The sequence below is a fragment of the Papio anubis genome, chromosome 20 (assembly GCF_008728515.1).
Source record: "Papio anubis isolate 15944 chromosome 20, Panubis1.0, whole genome shotgun sequence".
Classification (NCBI taxonomy): Eukaryota; Metazoa; Chordata; class Mammalia; order Primates; family Cercopithecidae; genus Papio; species Papio anubis.
The window spans coordinates 31879344-31887230 of NC_044995.1; the positions used below are offsets into that span (position 1 = coordinate 31879344).

Below are 7887 nucleotides of genomic sequence, written 5' to 3' on the forward strand. Positions count from 1 at the left end.
AGGATGGTCTCGATCTCATGACCTTGTGATCCACCCGTCTCGGCCTCCCAAAGTGCTGGGATTACAGGCTTGAGCCACCGCGCCCGGCCTTCCTCTATAAACTTTAAAGAGCCAGCAAAGAATATAAAACTTCAGGATGGAGATGAGTTGTCCTTATTTGTAGCAGATGTATTTGGTTGTGACAAGCGTGCTAAGTGTAAGGGACCCTGTGCTGTGACTGCTTTCTCTAATGTTGTTAATGCACCAAGGGGAAGCAACATCAGCATTGACAGGGGACTTCTTTAAAACACCCATTCATGGACCCTTTCCAAACCTGCAGAATCACATTACATAAAGTGGAGCCAAAATTACCAGTGACTTATAAGCTCGTTAAAGCTAGAGAGGCAATGCTTAGCTTAGTGGTGATCAGCCCAGGCTTCTCATTAGGATCACGTGGCCAATTTTGCAGAAATCTCTTGTGCCCTCCCCACAGCTTCTGTTTATCATTCTCGATGGAAGCATCTATCATGTTTTAATGAAGGGCCTCATGTTACTCTAAAGTGAGGCCAGAATCAGGTATGAGGGCTTCAAAATACATTCATGAGAGTTAAGTTCCACCTTTGGGCTAAAGGGTGGTCACAGGGCTGGTTCTATTTGGGTTCGGTAGGGACAGGTCGGTGTGGCACATATTTCCTTTACTGTAGCAGAAATTGCTGGTGTCTGGCAGGGGAGGGCACCTGAGGATAGGAAAGGAGAAACTTATATTTTCATCTTTGTGTAGTATCTCATTGTGCCTGAACCTATTCTGTTTTAAAGAACAGGAATGGGTGGACTTTCTCTGTCTTTTTCTGCCAGTTGATGTCATGCTAGCAGGTGGACATGTGGTACTGACACCTTTAAAGGCATATCCTTCAGATGCAGGTGTAATTTGTCCAGAAAATCTCATCTGAGAAGGAATTCCAGAGAAGTAGGAGAGAGAAAAAAAAAAGGCTTTTCTTCAGGTAAATATGTCTCAGATGAAGAGCTGTGTCCACTCTGCCTCCTGGACTGCCTTGCGTTTAGTACTCGCAAACCTTTACCTTTCTACATATATTTTTTCCTCCCTAATAAGTTTGATTTAACTACTTGTTAAAATTCTTATGATAGTCAAGTGTCTCTGAAAAATATTATTTCCTGTATTCCAGAGCCATCTCTGCATTCTCTATGTCATAGCTCTTATATGTCACGCAGGATTCCCAGCAAGGATTTATGATGTGCAATATTAAAAATGTTCCTTTTGTGGCTGTTGAACATGGAAAGATGAAATTATCAGGCTTCCACTGGGCAAGTTTCTCATAGAAGTTTACTGTTTCGGCCGGGCGCGGTGGCTCATGCCTGTAATCCCAGCACTTTGGGAGGCCGAGGTGGGTGGATCACGAGGTCAGGTGATCGAGACCATCCTGGCTAACACAGTGAAACCCTGTCTCTACTAAAAATACAAAAAATTAGCTGGGTGAGGTGGCAGGCATCTGTAGTCCCAGCTACTCGGGAGGCTGAGGCAGGAGAATGGCCTGAACCCAGGAGGCAGAGCTTACAGTGAGCCGAGATCGCCTCACTGCACTCAAGCCTGGGCGACAGAGTGAGACTCCGTCTCAAAAAAAAAAAAAAAAAAAAAAAAACCTTTACTGTTTCATGCATATGAGTCAAATCCATAAATGACAATATCCAATTAGTCCTAAAAATGTCCTGAGTTCTTGTTTAGTGTGAGGCAAGGGTAGGGAAACAATTCTCTTTCAGGTCCTATTTTTCATTTACCTGCACTGATTAGGTAGCCTAAGCATTTAACTTCAGGTTCTACATACTGAAGTTTCCCTTTTGAAACCCACAACCCCTCACACTGCAAGTGATTGTGAATGTGTGTAGTCACCTACTTCTTTTACGACTTTACCAGATATGAGAAGATCATCCACATACTGAAGCAGACATATTTGTTTAGGGACTGTGACTTTTTCTAGTACTTGTTCTAGGATCTGAACAAACAGGTTGGGGGAGTCTGCGAAACCCTGGGGCAAGACTGTGCATTAATATTGTTGTCTCTGCCCCAAATAGGGGTCTTCCCACTCAAAAGCAAATATATCTCAGCTATCCTAAGCCAAGGGGCATGCCCAGAAGGCATCCTTCAAATCTATCATTTTAAACCATCGATGATCATATGGAATTTTGCTAAGAATAGCATAAGGGTTGGGAACAGCGGGGTGAGTAGTCTGGACTATTTGATTAATAGCTCTAAGTTCTTGCACCAATTGATATGATTCATCTGATTTCTTGACAGGCAGGATTGACGTTATTGTAAGGAGACATACAGGGTTCAAGAAGCCCATCTTTAATGAGACCCTCAATTACAGGCTTCAGCCTTACTCTGCCCTCTAAAGGAATGGGGTATTGCTTTCTCCTACTATTTCCCCAGGGGTTTTTAGTTTGATATGTATTGGAGGGATTTAGAGCGTCCCTCTATTTTCTTCCTTTGACCAGACATCAGGATGAATATATTTCTCATCCACAGCAGTAAGTGTAGTGAAAGTGAGGATTCCTTTACAGCCCACTGGAAGGTCTATGCCTAGCCTTAACATTAAGTCCCTTCCTAGTAGATAAGTTCCTGCTTCAGGAATTAATAAAAATTGAATATGAGTAAATCAATCTTGATATCTGACTTCTGTGCTTTCTAAAATTTTTTTGCGTAAATCCTTCTCCTTTTACCCCAGAGATTAAAAGTTCTTCGGAAGAGCAGGTGAGACCAGGTGAAGGGAAACAAACAGAGGAGGGTGAAGCCCCTGAATCGACAAGAAAGGTGATAAATTCACATTTAGGTCCCACCTCCAAATTTATCAAGGGCTCCTGGTGGGACTCAAAATAAAAGAGGTGGGGGCCCTGACTCCCCTATTGTTCCTCAAAAGTCCTGAGTGTGAGAGTTTCTCTCTCTCTAGTTCAGGACACTCCCTCTTGAAGTGGGGTGTTTTTTCCACATTGGTAACACCTTGTCCTCCCTTCTCCATCTTAGCATTCTCTGCCCTTGCCCCCCTATACTCCTTAGGGGGCTTATTAGTTGAGGGCCTTGGCCCTCCAGATGGAGGCTTGGGTCCTCTTAAGACCGTTCTAGGCCCCTTATAATCTCTGGCCCCTTGTCCAGCTAATTTTTATATTTTTAGTAAAGACAGAGTTTCACCTTGTTGGCCATGCTGGGGTCTCAAACTCCTGACCTCAGATGATCCACCCGCCTCGACCTCCCAAACTGCTGGGATTCCAGCCATGAGCCACCACACCCAGCCTGTTTCTCTATTTTATCAGATAGTTTAAGTGAATGAAACCATACTTATACTTGTATGTTAATTTTGTATTTTGCTAATTTACTGAGTGTATTTATTAGACAGGTTTTAATATACTGTTTATGGTTTTCTAAATATAAAATTGTATAATCTGCAAACAGCAACTTTTTACTCATTTTTCTTTAATTTCAATTTATTTAAAAACATTTTTTGACTAATTCTTCTGCCACATACTTCCAGTGCTACATTAAAATAGAAGCATTGACAATGGGCACAATATAGCTTTGTATTGGTGTCTGAAGTTGATGGAGCAAACACCTCTTCAAGTTTTCATACACTGATTTTAGAAGATAAAGATCATCTTTTGTTGGGCCCTTAGGGTGATGAGATGCCCTCTCTGAATTTTGTAGTGAAGGTTGGCATGGCTGGTCACAAAGGCTGCTAGATGCAGAGCTGAGTAATTGAACCCACTTTGGGACCCTGTAGCAGGCCAAAGGTCCTGCAGGCCTGCCTGCATGGCTACTCCATCACGTGCCTTCCGGCCAGGCAGTGGCTCAGCCTGTAATCCCAGCACTTTGCAGGAGGCGAGGCGGGTGGATCCGCGAGGTCAGGAGATCAGAGACCATCCCTGGCTAACATGAGTGAAACCCGTCTACTAAAAATACAAAAACTAGCCCGGGCGTGGTGGCTGAGCCTGTAGTCCCAGCTACTCTGGAGGCTGAGAAGCGGGAGAATGCGTGAACCAGGAGGTGGAGCTTACAATGAGCGAGATCCTGGCCCACTGCACTCCAGCCTGGGCTGACAAGCCGAGACTCCACGTCCTCAAAAAAATCTGATGCCTTCCTCCAGGTCTTTGGAATGCTTAAGACCTCTGCCAGACTGGCTGGGAGGGTTTGAGATCATTACAGAGTAAGTTAGAATTCTGAAGTCCTGGAGGACCAAAGTTAGGTGAACCCTGTCTCCATTTCTGTAGCCAAGAACAGTGATCCAGAGTAGTTTTCATGCATCCTGAATGAGGGCCGCCTTCTGAGATTGGGGCAGCTTTCTCAGCCTTAAAGCAGAAACAGAGTTTCACAACTCCATCCCTGGATCTCAAATCTCTCATAGAGGCACTTATTTTAGAGATGACATCTTGCTACATAACACAGGCTGGTCTTGAAATCCTGGCCTGAAGCTGTTCTCCATCATTGATGTACCATGTAGCTGTCATTACAAGTGTGAGCCATAATGCCTGGTTCTCTAATAAAGGCATGTATTTATTTCTCTGAGACTCACTCTCTCCTTCAGGCTGGAGTGCAGTGGCACCATCTCACCTCACTGCAACCTCCGCCTCCCGGGTTTAAGCAACTGTCCTGCCTCAGCCTCCTGAGGAGCTAGAATTACAGTCGTGTACCACCACAACCGCCTTTTTTTTTTTTTTTTTTTTTGTATTTTTAGTAGAGACAGGGTTTCATCATGTTTGCCATGCTGGTCTCAAACTCCTGACCTCGTGATCTGCCTATCTCAGCCTCCCAAAGTGCTGGGATTAAGGGCATCAGCCACCGTGCCCAGCCAATAAAGGCATTTTCGTCAGGGATGGCTGATTTTTTTTTTTGCTGTAAGGGGATATCAAAATAGGGCACTTTTAATCTTTTCATCTTACTGATGTCACTCTCCCTATACCTTCTATTTTCTACTTCAAATTTGTCTGTAATTTTAGATTTACATATTTAGGACAATATGCTAGAATTTGCATGTTACGCCTGAAGTAAATTACATAATTAATAGGCACTCTATATTTACCAAAATACTTATAAATTTAAGTTTGCTGCAGGCATGAAGGAATTACAGGATTTTCATCTACTTTCTTCAGCCTATATCTAAATAATAACAGTTGATTTCCTAATATTTTCTTTCACATATCAGAGTGCCTAACCCTATTCTGCAAAGTATACGTTTATATTTTCTGTGTTTAACAATGTAAGGCTATTATTGGCTTCTCAAGTTGGATTGCAGCAGTTTCATTTTGTGTGAGAATAGCATATATTTTAAACATAACAAGTAACCCTAGTTTCTTTTAAATGCTTATTTATTAAAAGCTTCTCACAGCTGGGTGCTGTGGCTCACGACTGTAATCCCAACAGTTTGGGAGACTGAGGCGATGGGATCACGAGGTCAGGAAATCGAGACCATCCTGACTAACACAGTGAAACCCCGTCTCTACAAAAAATACAAAAAAAATTTAGCCAGACGTGGTGGCAGACGCCTGTAGTCCCAGCTACTGGGGACGCTGAGGCAGGAGAACGGAGTGAACCCAGGAGGCGGAACTTGCCTTTAGCTGAGATCGCATCACTGCACTCCAGCCTGGGCGACAGAGAGAGACCGTGAAAATTTTCTGCTGGTTTTGTTATCTACATAAACAAAGATATCACCTGCAAATAGTAATTAACTAATTTCCAGTTTTATTCATTACAAATATTTTTATTTAACATCTTTTTTTCTGGCTTAAATTATTTTTCCTTTATGCACCATTTTATACATTCACACACACATAGGACAATAAAAATATATCCAATTACTTGATTTTGGTTGAATTTTCATTAAAATAAGTGTTAACAATGATTATTTGTTTTCTGTTTGAAGAGGGCTTTTATTGTTATACTTAAGAGTGTTGTTTCTGGAGACAAAGCTGCCTATAATTTAATAGGCAGATTCTGAAAAAAATTTGACACATAAGCCATAAAATTTTACATTAATAAATAAAAGACAAAGCAGAAAGCATAGATTTGCTTTCAGCATTCTGGAGGTGCTTAGTTTTTTAATGCTTCATTAAATGCACAATAGTCTTAACATAGTAAAAAAACATCAAATTAAATTAAGTTCACTCATAATCTAACAATTTTTAAAAGTACTGCATTTTGTTACATAAAAGTACAATATACTAATTTAGTTTAATATACTTTTCTCTATAATTATTTCTCACTATAATGTAGAAAAGGATTACTCTGAACACCTACCTTATACATTACTTAATATAGGTTAACTACAAAGAGCCTCTCCACTTATATTTTCATCATACATCTTACATTTTAATGTCCTTACTTGTATAGAAAAGGTCATAAACGCCCAACTAATAAAAAAGTATCGCTAATATATCTGATGCAGCAAAAATTGAACATATGCTTTCACATGTGAATACAGTAAGAACAAAATAACAGCATAAAGTAATTTGAAAGCTGGATTACATCATTATTCACTTTTCAGAAAAAATTTTTTAAGGAAGCAAGTATACTTTATTTTTTTTTTTGAGATGGAGTCTTGCTCTGTCACCCAGGCTGGACAATGGTGTGACCTCAGCTCACTGCAATCTCTGCCTCCCGGGTTCAAGGAATTCCAGTTCTCTGCCTCAGCCTCCCAAGTAGCTGGGATTATAGGCGCCGATCACCATGCCCAGCTAATTTTTGTATTTTTAGCAGAGACAGGATTTCACCATCTTGGCCAGGCAGGTCTTGAACTCCTGACCTCATGATCCACCTGCCTCGGCCTCCCAAAGTGTTGGGATTACAGGTGTGAGCCACCGTGCCCGGCTGGAACAAGTATACTTTTAATGTAATTACAATGCTTCTAAAAATCTACTTTTAGTTATACACAAATAGTTTTTGTTTGTTTGTTTGGAGACGGAGTTTCACTCTTGTTGCCCAGGCTGGAGTGCAATGATCTCGACTCTCAACCTCTGCCTCCCAGGTTCAAGCCTCCTGAGTAGCTGGGATTACAGGCATGTGCCACCACGCATGACTAATTTTATATTTTTAGTAGAGATGGGGTTTCTCTGTGTTGGTCAGGCTGATCTCAAACTCCCGACCTCAGGTGATCCTCCCACCTCGGCCTCCCAAAGTGCTGGGATTACAAGCATTAGCCACCATGCCCGGTCACAAATAATTATCTAAAAAGTGTTTCCAAATTCATTACATTTGCAGGAATCTTCTTCAATATACATTCCCCAATGTTGAACAAAGCTTGGCAACCGCTTTAGGGTTTCCTTCTAATACAAAATGCGTGCAATAAGATCTGTAATACAGTGCCGGGCGCGGTGGCTCAAGATTGTAATCCCAGCACTTTGGGAGGCCGAGAAGGGTGGATCACGAGGTCAGGAGGGTGGATCACGAGGTCAGGAGATCGAGACCATCCTGGCTAACACGGTGAAACCCCGTCTCTACTAAAAAATACAAAAAACTAGCCGGGCGAGGTGGCGGGCACCTGTAGTCCCAGCTACTCGGGAGGCTGAGGCAGGAGAATGGCGTGAACCCGGGAGGCGGAGCTTGTAGTGAGCCGAGATCCGGCCACTGCACTCCAGCCTGGGCGACAGAGCAAGACTCTGTCTCAAAAAAAAAAAAAAGAAAAAGATCTGTAATACAAACAAGGGTACCCCTTTATATTTGTAATGCTTGTCTTCAGAATCAATACTCTTCTTCACCTTAAAGGCTTATATTTTCTGAAAGATTTTTTTCCACAGTAATTTCTCTTTTATTTTTAATAACTATGAACCATCTTATGTTGACTAAGATGTGATGGGCATTAATGGCTTTTCCATATTCTTTATATTTGTACAATTTTTCTCAAGGATAAT

General features: G+C 41.8%; 1 protein-coding gene across 1 annotated transcript in view; it reads left to right on the plus strand.

Moving 5' to 3' along the window:
• LOC101007196 (zinc finger protein 506) overlaps nt 1-7887 on the plus strand; it is a 504157-nt gene that overhangs the window by 131964 nt on the left and 364306 nt on the right.